The sequence below is a fragment of the Nelumbo lutea genome, chromosome 2, assembly GCF_056320005.1.
Source record: "Nelumbo lutea isolate HS-2025 chromosome 2, American lotus-T2T, whole genome shotgun sequence".
Lineage (NCBI taxonomy): Eukaryota > Viridiplantae > Streptophyta > Magnoliopsida > Proteales > Nelumbonaceae > Nelumbo > Nelumbo lutea.
This window is the reverse complement of record NC_142685.1, coordinates 74,596,763-74,618,480: the sequence shown is the minus strand read 5'-3', so window position 1 is coordinate 74,618,480 and position 21,718 is coordinate 74,596,763. Positions and strand designations below refer to the sequence as shown.

At 34.3% G+C, this 21,718-nt stretch overlaps 1 long non-coding RNA gene across 1 annotated transcript; it reads left to right on the top strand.

The window, feature by feature from the left end:
- Positions 1–7,377: 7,377 nt before the first annotated feature.
- Positions 7,378–11,885, top strand: LOC148871538 (uncharacterized). Its single transcript, XR_016106939.1, has 2 exons — positions 7,378–7,560; positions 11,588–11,885. It is a non-coding gene; the product is annotated as an uncharacterized LOC148871538 (long non-coding RNA).
- The last annotated feature ends 9,833 nt before the right edge of the window (positions 11,886–21,718 follow it).

Below are 21,718 nucleotides of genomic sequence, written 5' to 3'. Positions count from 1 at the left end.
GGCTCTGTTGTATCCTGGGAACGAATTTGCCTGTAACCCAACAACAAACTCAGTAAAACTGAGTGGGGGCAAATAACGTTCTAAAGACAGTGTCTTCAGACACACCTCAGAGCTTCTCCTCCTAAGTTACAGTGACCCCATCTTCACCAACACAAACTGCATAGAATTGTGAACTTCAAGGTAAAATATAGTAACAACCAAAGAGAGGGAAAAATTCTCTAGGAGTTCAATCCCTTTAACTATCACCATTGAAGCATAGGAAAGGAGAGAGGAAAATAAAAGAAAAGCATTAATAAAGTTATTACCTGCACCCTTAGCTACAATAGATTTAACATAAGTAATCTACACATATATCCCATTCACCTTCAATGTGATCAGTATATAGATTACAAATTCCGGTCATGATCTTGCATAAACCATTCTGTGTGCGCCAATTGAAGTAAAAAACAGAGGAGATACTACGAAATGCGAAGTATACACATTTCAAATAAACATTGGAGAAAGAAATTTGATCATTAAATGTTACTCCTAAACCTACTCGTTCACTCCTCAACCCCACCCTTGAAATGTCAATATAATGTAGCTTTTTCCACAACACTAACAAAAAATATGAATTGTCAAACTATTATCATGAAACCTACCATGTTCCCTCTATACCTACAACACCAATTGGGGGAAAGGGGCATTTTAGTTTTTACCATTTTATCAATAGAGAAAAAGTCATGAAGCAAATTGGAACAAAAAGCTATCTACAATAATGATATGGAAGAATGTGATATAAAAAGGCATTCTATGTGTAGGAAACGTAGTTCCAATTTAAATGTCAAACCCATATACCAGTTTTAGCAAAAACAATTTGGGTCTCTTGCAATTTCATGGACATTTGGTATTAAATTTACTATAGATAATATGGGATTGATAAATTTAATGAAACATGCAAAAATTTCCCTCAGGAGAACTTGGTTTTTTTTTCTTTCCTTTTGTATTTGAAAATTTATGGCTTCTGGCATTAATCAGAGTATGTCCTCTAGATGCAAAGCACCAAAGTGACTCTTCAATAATCATCATTCTCTTACCTGGATCCTTGCATAGATTTAAGAGGGCTAGATCTGCAAATGGGTTCCTTTACCTTAAGACAAATTAAAGTTGCAACCAACAACTTTCATGCAGCAAACAAGATTGGAGAAGGTGGTTTTGGATCTGTTTACAAGGTACTCTACTTAAACAACCTATACAATGTTTGGTAAAATATCAGTTGGGTTTAATTTGTATTGCCATTACTCCTTTCTTCCAAATCAAATAAAGGAAAGAGTGAATTTGTAAATGAGATTAGCATGATTTCTGGATTGCAACACCCAAATCTTGCTAAACTTCAAGTTGTTGTATCGAATAAGACCATTTGGGGAATTGCTGCCCCTTCAAAATTCAAAATTTTCTCTTGGATGGTCACAAGGGAGAAGTACCTCACAAAGGAAATGCTGATAAAGAAAGGCTTTATTACTCCAGACCTGCTCTATCTGCTTTGTGGCCAAGAAATTAAATCCTTAAACCATCTACTCATCCACTGCAGTTTTCCCACAATAGTATGAAGTCACTTTTAAACTCAGTTCATTTAAACTGGTCCAAGGTTGGTAAAGGTATTAAAAAGGTGGAAGGTTCTAGGTATGTCCAAAAAAGGAAGATTTATGTGGATAGATATTTCAATTGCAGCTGTGTGGGTCATTTGGCTTGAAAGAGAGTGTCTCAGCGAAACAGACTGAGCAATGAGAATGGGTTGTGGTTAGAGAAAGAAGAGTTTATGGTTAAAAGTTACCAATTTGCTACCAAAATAATCGGAATAAGTGGAAGTTACAGTCATGTTTCTCGATTCTGAGAAAGAAACTGAAGAGGGAGAACTTAGTGGGAGAGTGTCTCACATCCTGAGCGAAATGTCCAGAATGAAAAGCTATTTACTCTTTTATTAGTGTATATATATATATATATATTGAGGGTTTGGATATATTAGTTTGCTTGATGCACTGCTCTAGTCATATAGGGTAGCTGTATTTAAGATGATTGGTATCGAATTTGGCCAACAATACTGATTACAATCATGCAAACCCCTTTCATCATTTAAATTATGATTTGATGAATATACCAATTTCACACTCTACTACAGAGGATAGTTATATAAAATATTGCCTTTAAGGATATGCATGCTACTTATTTACCTTGAAGCCTTAATGCTACATTTGAATATTTGCATTTAGTGGATAGATGAAGCAAATTAATCATACTCTAACAAGTAACTTAGACATCCTTGGATAATTGTTCCATCTTACATGACAAGAATCTCCAAAATATATGTGGATGCATTGCTATTAAAGAAATGTCTCTGATTGAAGCAATCACTTTTGATTGAGGCTTAATAAGAACTTAAAACAGATTCCCTGTGCTATCCATCCATGGTATTCCAACTTCCAAAGGTGTCAACAGCTTAAGAGCACCAGATGTATCACAGATGTTTGATATGGATACCCATGGCATACTAAGCTTGAGAATAACGTAGGATTTTGAAGAAATTCCAATTAAGAGATCAAAAGTTGTCAAAATCTTATAATTTACAATATGATTCACAATTCAAATCACAATCCCTCTAGGATCTTTGATTCAAATCATTGAGTCCTTCCCTAAAAAACTTTATGGACTATTCTCAAACTTCAGGGTAAGTGCAGTTAATGTGATTATTGACATTGTGTTGTTTTAAGAACTATTCCAGTTTGGATTATTTAAGACCAAATTGTTCAGAAAATACTATATGCAAGAAAATGCACTTCTCTGCATATGAACACTTTGGGCATGTTTACACAAATTAGTGATTGTGTGCCATCAATAATTCAAGTGATTCACATGTTGATGTGTATCAAATGAATATAGATGTGAATCAAGTTACATGAAGTGAGTTTGTTTTGTGATTGAATGCTCCCCCTCTCCTTAATGGTGCTATTTTGATTTTATTCTTTTAAAATTTTAAAATCACTTTGTACAATTGAATATGCTAATACTGAATGATCATTAGCTATATAATATGTAAACAAAACACAAAACACTCATACACTCTTCTACATGTAAGGACTTTTGGCAAAATTTTCAATGGTTTAAGTTGTACACATGTTGATATGTATCAACTGAGCGTATGCATGAATCAAGTTGTTGCTTGAGCTTGCACATTCTGAATCCCCACCCTCCCTATCCCTATTTGTTAACCCATAGGAAGGCATTTTAGTCAAGCCATTTAGTATAAAGTTCAAACACTAGGAAAATCTTGCATGTGGCAAATTAACTCACAACTAGAAGAACTCCCCATTGTTCCTTTCCTCACTCTATGCTCATGCAACAAATTGCCTCATATGATCTTGCCACCTATGCAAAGTAAATAATTTTAAAGAGCTATTATTAGTCTGGTAGGCAAGCTTCATTAGAAGCTACATTGGTGTAGGCTGTGGAAGTCGATAATTTGCAGATCTTGAACATTCCTTCACATGACATATTTAGGTGGAGTTGTGCAGGGGGTACTTGTCACCTAAGCACAGTTGCCCAGGGGGTACTTGTCACCTAAGCATCTAGACACCCTTATAGGTGATGCATTCAACAAATAAAAGGTTTAACTTGTAGGAAATGTTCCATGTCGGCATGGAATGATGGAACATTAGGCTTGTTGAAAATTGGTTAATGCTGCCAACTTAGTTCATAAATTAGGTTATTGGTTTCAAAGAGGTTCCCTTTTGATGACACTGAAAGAATTATTGAACACCCACTAAGAGTAGTTTAGTTTTAATTTTAGGCCTTGGGTTCAATTAAGCTGGCTAGGCCCAAGAGGCCTAGATGTCTTGCCTCACAAATTCTCACTAGCTCAGCCCAGAATTTGCATCCTAAAAGGTTGGTTTGACACTATTGAAAACTCGCTGAGAGCAGTTTAGTTTTAAATTTAGGCCTTAGCCTCAATTTGGAAAGACTACAAATAAAAATATGTACAATGCAAAAACATGTATGTATTTCTAAACCTTGTTTTTGCACAGGAACAACATTCTTTTACATCTCGCCTGGAAAATGCTCACTATTTCAGCCTAGTGTTTTCATCCTGAAAGGCTGAAAGAAGCTTCCTGAATAAGACTACAAAATTTCATTACTTTGTGTTGTCAAGCCTAGAAGGCTCACTGAATTTCCAACCCTAACTATGATGGGCAGGTCCAACCTGATATGGGCCTGCCCAATTGCTTAACAATGTCAATAACTACAGATTTGACAACAAAATGAGACTACCTTGAGTGAAAGAATAGTTGTTTTTTGTTTGGTGAGACATTAAATTTTCAATAAGTCTAATGTTACATGTACTCCACGTGTGTAGTGAAGGAAAAAGCAATATAGGTGAAGTAATAGGTTTTGGAATAAAAATTGGTTACATCAACTACTGCTTCTAGTGTATGATTAATAAACTTGGTTGTAGACTGGACCTAAATGATGGGTATGAACTAAAAATAGGGTAAAATCATTTTTTGTTGGTTTAAGTTTTTAGGTATATATTTTCAAATTTCTGGAAATTTCTAAAGATAAAGTAGAAATGATCTAGAATTTATTAAAAGATTAACGGTTCATAGTTATTACATGCTTTATTACTTATAACTTCACCAAAAGAGAGGCACGTGAGGATGTACATCTAAACATAAGGGCCAACGAACAAATGGTGGACAATGAAAATGATGAAGTAAATGGTGGTGATGGTGGGCACAATGGTAAACATTCTTCTAGTAGCAACTCACAAATCAACTCAGTACGGGATCAGATTGCTAATGAGTTATGGGAGAGATATCAAATGAGACAATACCGTATTTGTAGTCTAGTGTGAATTGTGTTCAATTTATTTTTATTTCCTATAGTTATTATGCACTAGTTTAGTTTGATAACATGACTTTAGCTTACATTGCATGACATTTATACTTTGCAATTATTCTTTCCATTTTTATGTTACCATTTAGTTTATTCATGATACTTGCTTTTACAATTGTCATATAAAACTATGTGTAGATACTAATGAAGGGGGGAGTTTGTGGAAGGTAGAAATGGCATTGCATATGGCCAAGATCGAAAAAAACTATGGACTGTGGTTTTTTCTGTTGTCCATTGAGAGGGGATCACATGGGCTCTTTCATATGGGTAGACCAGTAAAATGGGGGATTCCCAACACCCGATAGGGATGCCCCCAAACAACACTATTCTTCATTAGTTGTGCAACCACAACCAACTAATAGTCACATTGCTTTGTTAGTTTGTTGTGGTTGCAATATCCTTGTTTCATATTTTGGGCATGGGCATGCTTGGTTGTTCTAGTACTCAAGCTTATGAAGTAAAAGGATAAAATGTGGAACCTGTCCAACAGTGTAGAGTTTGTAGAATTTAACTATGTACTAAATTTTAGATGTCGTAGTGATGGAAGCTTATATACAAAAACTTATTAGACTTGTTAAATAGCAGTGCATACTTGTTAATATGGAACACATAAGCCTTTTGTGATTTTATTTTTTAAATTTTCTTGAATGCAACTGCAAGAGAGAGAGAGAGAGATGTCATAAGGTAAAAACATTAGTACATTGTATATTTTTTGATTTGGACTTTTACATTTTTGTCCTGAAAAGAATATATAGTTTAGACTTTAAACGGTCTTATTGTGAGCAAACAAAAGCATGCATACAAGATCTTAGATGCAATAAGTGTAATATTTAGTTGGAAGGAATACAAATACAAATGCAGATATATAGAGTGCAAAACCTTGTATATTTATATTTATATTCTTTCCAAAATAAGCCTAAGATTAATAGAGTGTATCAACCTAAGTGGTCTTGGATTTTCAATAGGTTGGGTTGGGTCCGGTTTATCGTTGGGTAAACTGACTTGGGTTGATCCACATCCAATGTATTAGAAACATTTTTAATACATTGGATCCAACTAACCCAACGAAGTTTAAATGTCCAAAAATGACTTGCCTGCTTTCTTGTCTTGGATGAGGTCATGGTGGAGTTTGGTCCCCTTCTTATCTTGGTTGCCGATAAAAGTATTAGAAAAAAACTTATGATTTTTATCGATCTTATTCAAAGTTTAAGTAAAAAACCCACTTGCAAAGTTAATTTTCAATGTGCAAATAAATATTTTTTATATAGTAATTTTTTATCAAATTAATGTTTTACCAACCAAATATTTTTCTGGAAGCCAAGAATCAAACAAAGAATAAAATGAGGTTAGGAGAAAAAAATGATAATTTGCATATAATATGCATTAATAAATATCGATTTCAAACTTTGAGGACATATACCACAAATTCCAACCATTAGATGTGGGCTGCATCATATATTCATCATTGGACCTGAAAATCGGCCATTAAATGCAAGCATAGGTAACTTGGACCATTGGATTGACTAATGGGTCATATACATCAAAGTGAAATTGTCACATTGAAACACCCATATGGTTGTTTCTTGAAATGTGCCACCAAACAACAAAAATGAAAAAATATTTATTAGTTAAATGTTTAAAGTGAGTATTTATTAGTTAAGCGTTTATTTGATAAACGCCCCTCTAATACATGTAAACAGAACCAAACACATACAAAATTGGTGTGAAAATTGTGTTTGGCGCCATGTTTTTCTAAGAAACGGTGAAAATTTGTTTTTGCCTCGGAATTTCCAATTTCACATTTTCAACGGAAACACCTTTTCACATTTCTTGAATCGGCCCACCAATTCAGAAACGCAACCTGACGTGCTTCCAGGTGTAACCCAACGTGGCAACTTGCCAGGTCAGTTAATAATTGATTCGGTGCTTCGCACACTCACAGTAAAAAACCCTTATTTCAATTGTTCAGCTTCCTCTTCCACATTTCTTGTTGTCGTTGAGGGCTCTTCATCAACATTCATTCTGGTAAGGCCGTTGTTCAAACACCATTTTCTTCTTCACATCATCGACACTAGTTTTTTTCCCTAACCTCCATTGCATCCCATTGCAAACAGTCATTGGACAGGGTTTCTTCATACTCTTGCCTTCATTAAACAGGGTTCTTGCAAAGTAAATGACAAACAAATGAACCCCTGTTAAAGTGTTTTCTAGCTTGTGTAAAGCTTACCATTTACAATAGGTAAATGAACCCTTGTTATTGGTTCACCGTTTCTACCTTTTATCCTTAGAAAATAGAAAAGTTTTCCCTAATATTTCTCTCAATAATAACATTTAATCCATACTATTGCTATTAAAGTCATTTGGTCTCATCTCCTTTGAATTAACATTTCAATCGCTCATGCAGGTGTTTGAACAAGTGAAGCCTTTATATGTGAGTTGTTTTCAAAACTGTACATGTCGGTTTCCAAGTGGAAACATGAGTGTTTTGGTGTATGTGGTGGAAGAAAGTTCTATTGATTGTTCTCTATAATTCAAGAAAAATTTTAATGACGAGAAACTATCCCAGGTGTCAAAACCATTGGCTCTGCTTCAATCTCATTCAGTTAATATTCTTCTCAAGATTCCAAATATTGGGTACGTTCTAAATCTCGTATATTCTCTATCAATACTTATTACCATGGTCTAGATATAATAGTTGGCTTTGAGTTTCTAGTAAAGCCATATGGAGGATAGTTGAATATTTGTGGAGTTCTTTGCGAATCTCGTTTACAATCACCTTTATTTAGTTATATTTATTAATATCCCACCCTTTTTCTATGATAAGGAATATGAAGGGGGAAGTGGCACTAGTAAATCCTATTTCTATTTTAATTTCTCTATCTATCTAAAAAACTAATGCAAATTTCCATATCCCTAAGAACAAAGTCCAAAAATAAATAACCAGCTACTTAAATCTAAGGATAGGTGTTACTAAACCTATTCATAGCTGTGCAAGAATTCAAGAACCCCGTGGGCTCCATGAAATATCTGTTCCTGGAATTGCCCAATTCTCTATTTTGGCATCATTCTTCTGTAACCACGGTAATCCTATTTCATTAGTTGGGGTCATACTAATTGACCTATGAATGTTAGTCCAACATCAATTCTTAGTTGGAAGGAAAGCCACTTGAAGTGTATGAGATGGAGTTCAACTTTGATTGGTGCTCCCTTGGCTCCTAGTCAATTTCCTATGCCTCTTATTTTTCTTAATTGGTTAGGTTCTATTGTCAATGACAAGGAAAAAGAAAGAAGTTCATTGGAGAATCAACTTATAGATGAATCCATTTGTCATTACCAAGACAACATTTATGGTTTGGGATAATCCACATGTGATGGGTTGGAGTAGAAATTTTCTCAAGGAGCATTATCAAAACAATATCTTGGGTGTTTGAACAAGTGAAACTTTTGGGAAAAAGTTGTTAATGCTGAGAACACTTATCTAAATGTTTTGTTAAATACAACTTTGTTAATGGACTCATTAAAGCTTTTCAATTCTCCAAACTAATTTATGTTTCTTTATTTATTCCTGTTTTAGTATTTCTCTTTTTCCGTAACTTGACTAATGCAATTCAGTTTTGAATATATGGTATTGTTTACAATAATGAACATATTTGTACAAATTACATATATCTTCTCATATTGTTAGGTGAAACTCTTACATGAACATTGCTGAGTCAAACTCTTATTCAAACATTTAGATTATTGATTAAATCATAACTTGTTTGGATTTTACAATCTTGGTGACTATATTTGTAGTGAACATATCTATTCACTAGCTTGAAATTACATTTTTTTCTATGTAGCTGTCTAGCTGTTATTGGTTAGAAATCATATTATGATAGATCATTATTATTAGTATTAGTGAAGTATTAGATGGTTTCTCATGTGTAACTATACGGTTATATGGGGTAGGGGGTAGGCATACCAAGTTGGTCAGCCATATGGCTTCCATTACTAGTTGTCTAATCATACACTATTTGGTAGGATGGCATCATCAACTGTGATTGATGTTGACGGCAAGATGAATGTAGAAAGTGCACTTTGGACTATTTAAAGATCAAAATGGTCAAGGCCAACAATAGGCCAACTTCAAACTTCAACAATAATGGGTGGAAGTATATTCAAGAAAACTTTAGTAGAGTTTGTAATAAAACTATGTGCATTCTCAATTCAAGAATAAGTACAATGCACTAATGAGTAGGAGGACCCAATATAATACCCTACTTTCACACACAGGGTTTGCCATTGACCCAGAGACTTGGAAGTCCACATCAAATGAAGATGTATGGGCCACTATGTATGTTGTAAGTATATAGGAATTAGTGTATGCTCGGTGTAAAAAATGATTACACAAGTGAAGTTATTTTAATTTTAAATTAACTATGCAGACTTACACTTGGGCCCAAAAGTTTAGGACCAAGAACTATGGTTATCGGGAAGAGTTGGAGTATATATTCTTTGCACTTTAGCCACTAGTGAACATGGTTATAGCGCCACATAAATACCATCTGATGATGATAAGGTTCTTGAAACACAACCATCTATTCATGTTAATGTTCCCAGAACTCCCCTAACAGCTAATTCTTATGCAAATGTAGAAGAGTTGGATGCTCAAGTTGATCGCTACACCAGGGTTAGTGGTGTGCCAGCCTCAAAAAGAGAAAGAGAGAGAGAGAGAGAGAGAGAGAGAGAGAGAGAGGAAATTGCCAAACCATCTAGTTCTGATGCTACACTATCAATTTGGGCAAAGGTCAGCAAGATTAAATATGAGGTTCAAAAATTGAAGTTAAAGAAAGAAATGCTTGTCATGCGGGGTGGAGAGGGATCATCTGATAATAAGTAAAATATTTTTAGTTGCATTGACATATTGAATGACATATATAAAACCAACCAACTACCTCTACAATGCTATGTATATGCAGCAAAATTATCCAAGGATTATATTTGGAGGTTTATGTTCATTGGAATGTCATATGAGCTTAGGGTCACCTTGTTGAACACTCATACTGAGAAGGATAAGTGATGAAAAGGGATTATGTCTTTTGTGTGTGGACATATTGATGGGAAACAATTCCCTATGTTTGTGTTTTTTTTTTGTTTTTGGGAAAACAATGCCTTTTGTGTGTGGACATATATAATTTTTTTCTATGCCACTATAGGTTGATACACAAATGATGCTTTATACTTGATTGATGATAGTATGTTTTAAACCACACAACTGATGTTGATAAACGTATGACACTCACTTCTCAATATACCAGAGATATTATCTTATTTATTTCACCCATATGTATATATATATATATGTGTGTGTGTGTGTACTATAATCTATTTAATGAAAATTATACTTTTCACGGAATGCATGATAAAAAGTATGTATTAAATGTGTATGTGTGTTTCTATTATTTGTGTAAATACGCACAAGTGAAGCATGTCTTCTAAATCTTCAGATTCATCAAAAGACGTAGTATATTTTTTCATTCAACCTAACATCCCAATATTTGATGTGGCTTGTCGATATAGGTGTATGACATCTACATTGAAAGGGCATGACTATGTATGGGGAGAGATTCTGAATGACTTAGAACATCCTAATCGATGTTACAATTCTTTTAGAATAGAACGTACGTCATATTTTTGAAAATTTTGCAAATCTACTGAAATGTAGAGGATTATTGAAAAATACACGTGAGATAACAGTTGAGGAATCATTGGCTTACTTCTTGGTGACTGTTGGCCATAATGGAAGGAATCGGATCAGGGCCAGGCTTTTTCAGCATTCTTCATGGACTATATATACACATTTTAGGAATGTTGTTAAGGCTATATGCTGGTTGGGAGGGGAGTTCTTAATTCCACCTTCATTTACTGAAACACTTGCACATATCAAAGGATCAGAGAAATACTTCTCGTTCTTTAAGGTAAAAGTAGAACAATGCTAGCAAATTATCTGTTGGATTCTCCATCACACTTATGCTTACATTAGTAATTTTCTTCCTCTAGGATTGTATTGGTGCAATAGATAGCACACATGTTAGTGCCTCTTTACCCAATGAGGACAAGTCCCATATAGAGGAAGGAAAAGGGTTTGCACATAAAATGTACTATTTGCATGTTCATTTGACATGTAGTTTACATTTGTGCTCACTGGTTGGGAAGGTTCAACTCATGATTTAAGGATACTTGCCGAAATTATTATCAATCCTGACTCAAAGTACCCAATTCCTTCACCAGGTATACTTTAGGGTTAATGTATAATTAGTTCAAATAAATTAAACCCTTCACACTATTATTGAATGTTTATGTAAATACAGGGAAATATTACCTTGTAGATTCTAGCTTTGCTAGTAGTCCTATGTTTTTCACTCCTTACCCCGCACATGATATCATTTGAATGAGTTTCGGTACCAGGTTGTTGGTAGATTTAGGAAAAATGAAGATTTGTTCAACTTCATCCATTCTTCAATGAGGTTTGTCATTGAGCGATGCTTTAGGGGATTGAAGGGAAAGTTTCCCATCTTAAAGAACATGCCTCCTTATGTTTTGTGATTTCAATGGTATATAGTGGTAGCTTGCTTTATTACATACAATTTCATCAAGAGAGACGTGTGATGTGATTCAGAGTTAGAAGAATGGGATGTTGAGAACCTGCTATGTAGCTCAGGCGGAGATAGCTCTGATGATGAAACAAATGCAGTGGAAAGTTCTGTAGGCCACACAAAGATGTCTGACCTCAGAGATATTATTGCCAATGCCTTGTGGCTGGATTACTAGCATCGTCGCCGTCATTAGTGTTACATATGCTTTATGCTTTACCACTGTGTTTCATTTTCTTGAACCAAAGTTGTAATATTTATTATCAGTGAGGTTAAATATTTGTGGACCAGTGGGGTTTAAATGCACTTAAGTTTCATCCAAAACTTCATTATATTATTATAATATATGTGCATATTCTCATATACATGAATTTTAAACTGCAACATGAAGCCTCCACATGATTCAATCACAACTCCTATGTGCTATTGTGGAAGAGGTCATATGGCCTTGCACATGGCAAGCACTGAGGCCAATTATGACAAGTGATTTTTTCGTTGCCCATTGAGAGCAAACCACAATGGTTCATTAATATGGGCTGATCAATACCTAGGTGAGCTACCACCTATAAGACATAGGAAGCAAAATGTGGTATCAACTAATGTCACCAATGGGTTTGAAAAGAACCTAGTTGTATTGGGTTGTTGTTGTGGGTGCAATGTGTTGCGTTTCCTATTTTGGATACTACTTTGACTTGTTCTCTTCGTCTCCAAGTTATCCAAGTAGATAATTATCTAGCACTTACAAAACTACTTTCAGTAATCAAGTACCATGGGTTAGGGTTTTTTGGTTAGTAGTCATACAACTATTAGTATGTACTATCAGATCACCTATGTGAACATATATGCACATTGGAACCCATGTGCAAAATAGTTTGTATGTATTATCAGAATTATGTTTTATTTTTTGTGAATTACTTGAGTGCTACCCTTTCCCATGTTAAATTTAAGGATGTTACTTAGAATTCTTAAAAATTTTTAAGTTTTTAAGCGTTTGTTTTTTTCTATTTGTATTCTTTAAACTATTAATTTGGTTATTTATTTGAAAATTTGTATATATTTAATGTGGTTATTTGAACCCATGTGTAAATTGTTTTTAATAAAATAATTGTCCTTTGAATAAACTTTTTCTACGTATCTATATCACACCTCTTTATTTATAATTTTTAATGTTTGTGAAAGTAATTTTTATGTGTTTATTGCAAATAGAAGTTTTTTTTTATGTGCTTATTGGAAAAGGTGTATGCTTGTGGCTCTTAGTATTATTTTAATAAAATGCATTTTTTAATTATTTTAAGCAAATTTTTTATGTATATTTAAATCTAGCTTGTTTCTAATTTTCTATGCTTTGAGTCATATTTAATTAAATTTTCGTTTTATTTGCTTACAACATTCTTTAAACATTGTTAATTATTTGCAAATATTTATTAATTTTTTTATTCAGATTCTAAAATAAGCTATGTTATATATATATATATATATATATATATATATATATATATATATATATATATATATATTCAGATTGGATCAAAATCCGATCCATTTGTACCCTTACATATGATCTGACCCACGTAACTAAATGCTCTCTATATAGTAAACCAACAAGGTCAGTCTACTTTAGTGGACCTCACACTTATTTTTGTTTAATACTTATTTTTGTTTAATACGATGAATATATAATATTAGCAATGTGCTTAGGTGTTATCTATTGATTTTTTTTTTTTGTATTTATTCACACTTTCTTGTGTTTTTATCTTTTTATTTTTTATTTTTTAATTATGAGATTACGTGTTGAAAATTCTGTGGTTTGACCTACCACCAAACAACAAAACAATTTAATTTTTAGGTCAACTTTAAGTTTTGTATTTTTTCCATCATAAATAGCAATATTTGTTGTCACATTTACTTTGCTTTAATATGATTAATATAAAATATTAGATAGGTTAAATGATTTTATATTTTTATATTTATTTTCACTTTTAAATTTTATGGCATCATGTATTAATCCAATTGACCTATTTTTATTTTTAAATTTTCAGCACTATCTATCTCGGAGAAAATTCTATCTCTTGAGATGGATAGTGCTGCAAATAAGTTGGATCATATTCCATTTGAATATGAATTCAATCCAATAAGAGTTAAACTTGGATATAACTCTTGATTCTGATAAAATTGGATTGGACTAGAAGAACCCATCCGTTTAGTTAATGGATCAAAATTGGAGATCTAATCCACTAGTTATGAAATATATATATTATATATGTATATTCTATATATTATTTAGGGCAAATTTCTTAAACTACTCTTACTGCTTAGCTAATTGACAATTGCACACTTATTGTTTAACTATTGTCTTAAACCACCCCTACTATTTTTGACAATTGACTAGTTTTACCCATGCCGTTAGTGTCCGTTAATATTCCGACAAAATCTTTACCCACATGACACCATGTGATATATAAAACTTCTTTAAAACCTAATAATACCCTTCATCATCCCTCATCCCAACCAGAATCACACACTCATCCAAAGCCCTTTTCTTTTCCCTCTTTCTCCACCCTCTTCTCTATTGTAGCAAGGTATCCATTGATATTTCCAATTCAAGGGACTTTGGATCTTGGGAATCATTGCGTTTTGTACCAAGTTTGGCTTCTATCATGACCTACAGTTCAAACAAGGAAATGATAGTAAAATGAAACTAAAGATTTATACCAAGTTTGGCTTCTATGGTTTACTTGCTTGGATCATTTCAATTGATTTTAAGTTTTTATCAACTTCATGGATATGTTTATCTTCCTTGGAGCCATTTATTAGTGGGATTCCTCAAGTTGTTTGAACGGGGATGGTAAAATATGGGATTCTGGACCATTTGGTTTCAGTTAATAGTTGTTGAGCGAAATTGTATGAGAGGCTGATGATTCTTCTATCTTTTTCTTTCAACTAAAAAGGAACATGGTTGTGGAGAAATCTGAAGTGAAAATCTGAACCGGTACTTGGCAAGGAGCATTATTGTCTACATTGCAACCACTTCAACTGGAGCTTTCATCTCAGGAGTAGTGGTGAAGACCTTAAGATTAAACTTACCTATGGCAATCAAGACATATGGATCAAAATAGTTGACAATCTTCAGAGATTCGTTGCAACGTAGAAGAGAAATCAAGTTCATAATTTTCTCTTAGATTTCTCGGTTGAGGCCTCCATGATTTCAACAACGACGAATGGTGATACGACAGGGGTAATGCTAAATCCTTGCCAGTTGGGAGGACAGAACCTTTGATTATGAAGGTAACATTTTTGACTTTTGTGAAACCCCTAGTAAGGATTTTAAATGACTCAAGCCATGGGTTGGGAGGTTGGTAGGTAATGGCAATTACAATAATCTCTAATGAGTTTTTTGAAAAGAATACAAAAAGGCGATAAGGCAATAGAGCACAAAGAGGAGAGGGTAAGTTCTGTTGGTGGTGGTGGTAGTAGTTCGTGGAGGGAAATTTTTTCTTTTTTCATCATTGGGTTTTATTTTGACAATTTGAGAAATAGTTGAGGGCAAATCTGGCATTTCATTTTTTCCGTTTACACTTAACAATGATGTCAATTGTAAAAAACAGTAAGGCTACGTTTGGTTTGAAGGGAAAGGTAGGGAAAGACGGGGAAACCTATACAAGGTTTGTAAACGTTTCCTTACATTTCCCAACCTTTTCCTTCAAACCAAACATAGCATAAGGGTACTTTAAGACAATATGTAAATAGTAAGGGTATAGTTAGTCAATTAGCTAAACCATAAGGGAAGCTTAAGAAATTTGCCCTATTATTTATATAATTATATCTTATATATTTCAATGCATTATTGTATTATATAAATAATATAATATATTTTTTAAATTTTTTGTTAGATTTCAAATTGAATCAGACTCAAATCAAATATCTGATATGATATATGAATTCAAATTCAATTCATATTCTTGAAAATACGGCAGATTCTTATTAGATTTCGATTCATAGAATTTGTTGTTATGTGATGGGATGGGCCCTCCTTGTAAGAAAATTTTTGCATTGGTGGGACAAAAGTATTTATAAATAAAAGGGTCATTTACTAAGGACCTCCTATAATTTTATGAATTTACTAAAACCTATCCTATAGTTTGCGTTTTACTAAAATATCTCCTTTAGTTTGTAATCAATTGACTTCCATTATATGAAAGTGAAGGATATGGAAAATGACAATTTTAACCCTAACATCCATTTAAATAAATTTTATCAAAAGAAACTAAAAAAACTGCCATTTTTGCCCCTAGAAAAAAGATACAGACAACCATTATATTTTTATCTATTTGGATAATTTTGTTTTTTATTCAAAAAAGTGTTAGGGGTACTTTTGGAACAAATAACCATGAATCCATACACTTGAACATTTTTAACTCCTTTTAGGGATACCTTTGTAATAAACAACCATGGGTCCATGTCTTTGAACATTTTCCACTTAGATTAGGTGATCATATGTTACTATTTTGTAGAAGGCAAAATAAATGATTTCTCAATAAAAAGTCGATTAAGTAAATAGGTTGCAAAATATATAGTGTAAGGATACTTCTAGTAAATGACAATGGGAATCGGGCCAAACACAGGAATATCTCTAAATGAATTTAAGGTACAAGTGCCATAAATGTTTCCAATTTTACTTGGGTACTAGGGTTTGTAGTGATGTATACGATTGGTTACAAGAAAGAAAATGATAAAATGGTCTCATAAAATGATAGGGGTAATTTAGGGTTTTAAAATTGTTTAAACATGCAAACGATAGTTATGTTAGAATCTTTCTCAAGTTAACAAATGAAGTGTAAATAGAGGGGAAAAGTGGTAGAATATGAAAGTTAAGGGGTCTTTATCGTAAATGAATGTCTAGGGTGGTATATTTTTCTCATAAATGCAATGGGCAGCATGCTGTTTCTCTTTAGCGATTTCTTATCTCTAACATTATCCCATACAATGCATTGGCATATGATGCACAATATTATTCCAATCCAACAACATAGATTTAAGGCATAGAAAAAAAAAATCAAAACTTAATAATATAAACGTACTTAAAACATCTGACTAAAGGCATAATTATAGTATTATTATTTTGTAAATAGACAATTGTTACATTTTGTTTTAAAAGTAAAAGTTTGTAATTCTGTTAATTAAATAAACCTAAAATTGAAAATTTAACATAAAATATGATCAAACAAAACAAACTATGAGAAGGCTGCAACCACTATCTCCGATACTTTGTTTTGTTTATGTTTGATACTAAGAGGAAGTGAGAACCCAGAACCCTAGCCACTGTTGTTGCCTGCTGCCACAACCGGTCGTTGTTCAATCTTTACCATTGATGGTCGCCAATTGCTGACTCGCTACACACTCAACGTTAGTAATCGTTCGTCCCTCTCCTCCTGTTTATTTTATTTTTTCCATTTTCCCTTTTCATATATAATTCCACCAACCTCACACCTCACTTTTCTTTTGTTCTTTCATTTCCAGTTTATCTATGCCGCCCCATTCCTCAAATTCTCTTTGCCGCCACCAGTTATTCAAGTTGAAGGCTAGGTCAGTGGTCGGAGAGGCAAAGACGTGAGACTGAGATATGATATTTCATATCTCATTCCCTTCTTTTAACTATTATCATTTTATATTTTTATTTTTATATATGTTTTGATTTGTTGATTAAAATATGGAATACCCATTTCAGATCTCAGCGTGTCACAACTCTCCAAACACCAAACTCTAGTTGTTTGCAGTCGTTGTTGTGTTTTGCTGTCGAATGTATAAATCTATATTCTTTTGATTATTATTCTTTTCTTTTTAAATTGGATATTTTTTATGATTAATGGCCGATTTTTTGGCATTTTTGTTAACATTCTACTTTAATGTGGTTTTTTATGATATTTCTTTTAATTGTTAAAATAAATATTAGGTTTGTTTGAATATTATGTTTGGTATTTTTTCAATATTACTAGTAGAATGACATGTGCGATGCATGGGATATTTGAACCAATGAATGATACCACAACCAAATATAGATCTTAACCAAGTTGGGTGTAGCCACTTGTTTGATTGTTCACTACTTGTGTGTATCAATCTATTTGATTGTCCCAATACTTCAATTACTTCATCATAATTGAGTGAGTGGCATTGTTAAGAAAAACAAAACTGACTTAAAACATGATCAAGGATTTCATTTGACATATAATGCAATGTGTGTGTATGTAAGTACGCAAAAACTTTCATATTGCAACATTAGCACAATGGCTTAGAGGATTGTAGAACCAATCATAATGCTTCATGCTAGTCATAAATTAAAATCCAATAACTAATCCTAATTGTAACGTGTGGCATAGATTTAGTTCAACTAAAGAGCCTAGCAGCAGGGTTTTGCTCTCAACTTTCTAGTGCAGAATGTGGCAACCAAACTTAGAGGATGCCAAAAGCAAACCACCAGGAGGGTTTTGCTCTTAGCTTGCAAGTGCAAGGTGTTGAAAGCAAACAACTTGATTTGGGCAATTAGGTGCGTGAGAACTTACAAATTACAAAACAACACAAATTGCTTAGAAATTACAAACACAAATTTGATTTGGGCAAATGTAAACCTAATAAAGACACATGATTAAACATTGAATTAAACCCAAAGATGAAAAGTGCTTGAAACTTATTAAGCCAAAACCCTAACTGCTTAAAATTAATTAAACAAAAATAGTTATCAAAGAAACTCATTTTTAAACTAAAGCATGATGTAAAACCAAAACTCCTATTGCATTTCCATAACTTAAAAGAGTAAAAGAGGTAATAGAACTTTGCAATTGTGATAAAGATGATATTGAGTATGATTTTGGCATTTATTGTTGTTGTAATTCTTGAGATGAAAGGCAAATGACTAAATATGATTGAAAATGAAGAGCAAAAACACTTGGAATTCCATTAGTTCCCAATGTCTAAAAACCATCATTATCTTTGTTCACATATTTTTCCAATCAACCACCTAAAGGTGTAAATCAGGTCATGTTGCCATGTTGGGCCGACATGGCCCGACCCACATGTGGCTCGTGCAAAGTGCAAGCCGTGCTATGTTGGCCTATGGGCCGAGTTGGGCCATGCTTCCCTCCCCTGGGATATTTTGGGGGGTTGGCCTGGCACAACTCATGGCCCGAGAACGTGTGGGCCCATGTCGTGCCATGCCATGGGCTACAGGTCGGGCCAAGTCATGTTTTTCAAAATTTTTTAAGAAAATAAAAAATTTAACATAAATTAAAAAATATATACAAAAAATTAAAAAAAGAACTTAAAACTTTATTTTATATGAATTTTGATGTATACAATTGCTTACATATGTAATAATAAAATGAAAAAATATAACAAAATTGAAAATAAAATTATATATTAACATATATTTTAATATATTATATAATATATACATATTATATACTATATATATAAAAAATATATGGATTGTGTTAGGCTGTGCTAGGTCACGGGTGGCCCAACCCGATTTACACCTCTACAATCACCCCTTATTGTTGGTTTTTTAAAAAATAAATTTATAAACACAGTTAAAGGAATAAAGCATATAAATGGAATAATGAATAATGAGGGTAATTTTGGAAATAAAAATCAAAGTTTCCAACACAAAAACTAATGGACTTTTAAACAACATTAAAGCAAAAAGAAATAATGATGAGGGTAACTTTGGAAATTAAAATCAGGGAGTTTTGATGAATGGAACGATTACCATTCCCATTTTTATTAATGGGTTAATAGAAATTTAATATATTTGATGATGAATGACTAATTTGTTTGGTATTTTTGTTAACATTCTAGTTTAATCTGATTTTTGCTTGATGTTTTTGTTAATATTAAACAGAATTTCCGAGTATGTTTTCTGAATATTAAACTAAATATTTATCATATTTCTTTTAATGTTAATTTGAGTATGTTTGATGATTAATAACAAATGTGTTTTGTATTTTTTGTTAATATTCTAGTTTAATTTGATTTTTTTTTGCTTTTTATTATTAATTCTAGACTGAATATTAGAATATGTTGTTTTTTCTTGTTAATATAAACTTGAATATTTTGGTATTTGATTTTGTTGGGTTTATCTTGGTTTATCTTATATATATATATATATATATATATATATATATATATATATATATATATATATATATATATATATATAAATAGATAAATAGATAGATAGATATTAAAAGGATTGGGATGGCAAGAAATGGAATCTACTCGTGCGAGTAGATTTCCACATGAGAGTAACCCATTCCCTAATGATCTAATTATATAAATATATAATAGTCATTATAAATATTGTTAATCCAATTCCTATCAATTATATAAACATCGTTAGATAAATATATAATAGTTATTATGTATAATTATAAATATTGTTATTATAATTATCTAATTATATAAATATATAACAGTTATTATATCGAACCATTCGAACAGTTGTGTCAGAACGGCCGACCATTCGATCTAGTAATCGGACCCCTAACCGGTTCAGTCTCCGGGTCGGTTTTAAAAACCATGATGTTATGTCATTCAAACGTGTGACTCATACGACCTAGAAATGGAACTGATGGTGCGTAATCCGGTCACTCCTAGCTGGCACTTACGTGGCTCTTGGAAGGTACCTGAGATGGAGAAGAAGAAGAATCCCCGGGGGGTCACCTGGCGGGAACACTCCGACGCTTAAGTTAGTATACTGTAGGAGAAGCAAGGAGAAGAAGAAGGCTAAGAGTGCAGATAGCGCGTGAGTAGAAGATCATACCTCCGTTCCTTGATACTTGCTCCTAATAACAGAAATCCGTTGTATCAGGCCCACTGGCATCTGATAGGGTGGGTATAACCGCCACTGTCAGCCTGCCGCAGCCGTTACTGGTGGGGGTGAGGTGGCACGCGCGGGGCCATCGCCGTAGTGTATGTGCTTGTCAGGTGTAAGGCACCCTTTGAAGGTGGCAGACACGACGTTGCCTGACGAGAGATATGGCTGTTGTTCCCATGTTTGTCGGGTACGATGGTCGGCAGGAGCTCTTCCTGTGATGTGCCGGACTACCCTTCCACGACCTACCCCATATCGGGCTATTTCGTAAGCTGCGAGCTGCCTATGGCAAGCTAAGCAAAGTTGTTTGGCCCGAGGTGTCTTTACCTTGGGGTATCAATAGGCGAATCGGTGTGTTCCTGTCTGGAGTGGTCCTTGATCCACTAGGAGGAGCTCGGGTATTAGGAAAGGTCAGGGGGCACTGAGCTCGGAGGTAGCTCGGGGTGCCTTAGCCCCCAGGGTGGCGGTGCAGGCCAGGCGGCTCCTAGTGAGTAGTCTATTCCATCGAGTTACCGGGCTGAAATCGGTGTGACCTCCCCTCCGAGTTGCGGTGGCGCCTGCTATGCTGTCACGCTGAGTCATCGTTTGAGCAAGGTCACCTACACATGTACCCATGCTACGAGGTCGGGCCAAATCGTCCTCCATCAATTGACCCTCACTCCCCGTGTTGGGGACGGGGCCCCAGTGTGAGGAGTTCATGGTTTGTTGGGTGGATTTGGCTCGATTCTCATGCCGCGATGTTGGGCGGTTTAGCGGTTGGACCGGTTGGGTATTCGGTCTACGCGAAGGGAAAAACCCATGTCTCGTTCAATTCTCAAACGGACGCCAAAAAATAGCGGTTGGGTATTCGGTTGACCGGATGCCAAAAAATTCGCTAAACCAAATTCGTCTTGAGAGTCCCGTAGCTGGTTTCTTTGAGGTCCGTTTGATTGATCCAATCTTGACCGTTGGCTACCGGGCCCCATAGCTATAAATAGCGGGATCCTGGCCATTTTCCTTCGTTGCTAAGTGTTTTTCGCCTTGAGCTCACATCTGAGGTCTCCAGTGCGGGTCTTCCAGCTCGGTTTCGTCTCTTTCTGGTGAGTCCTCGAGTCACCCCTCTTTTCTTTCTTCTCAGTTCATTCTTCTTTACGTCTAGTGGGGGCAGTTTCTCGGATGGACCTAAGGCGGGCACCTCGGGTCATGGTGACCCTGCTGTTGCCCGGCTTTCCCACGAGGCACGAGCAACCTCGGGTAAACTGGCGTCCACCTCTCATCAAGGTCGGATGCCGGTCCATTTCGGTCCATCTACTCT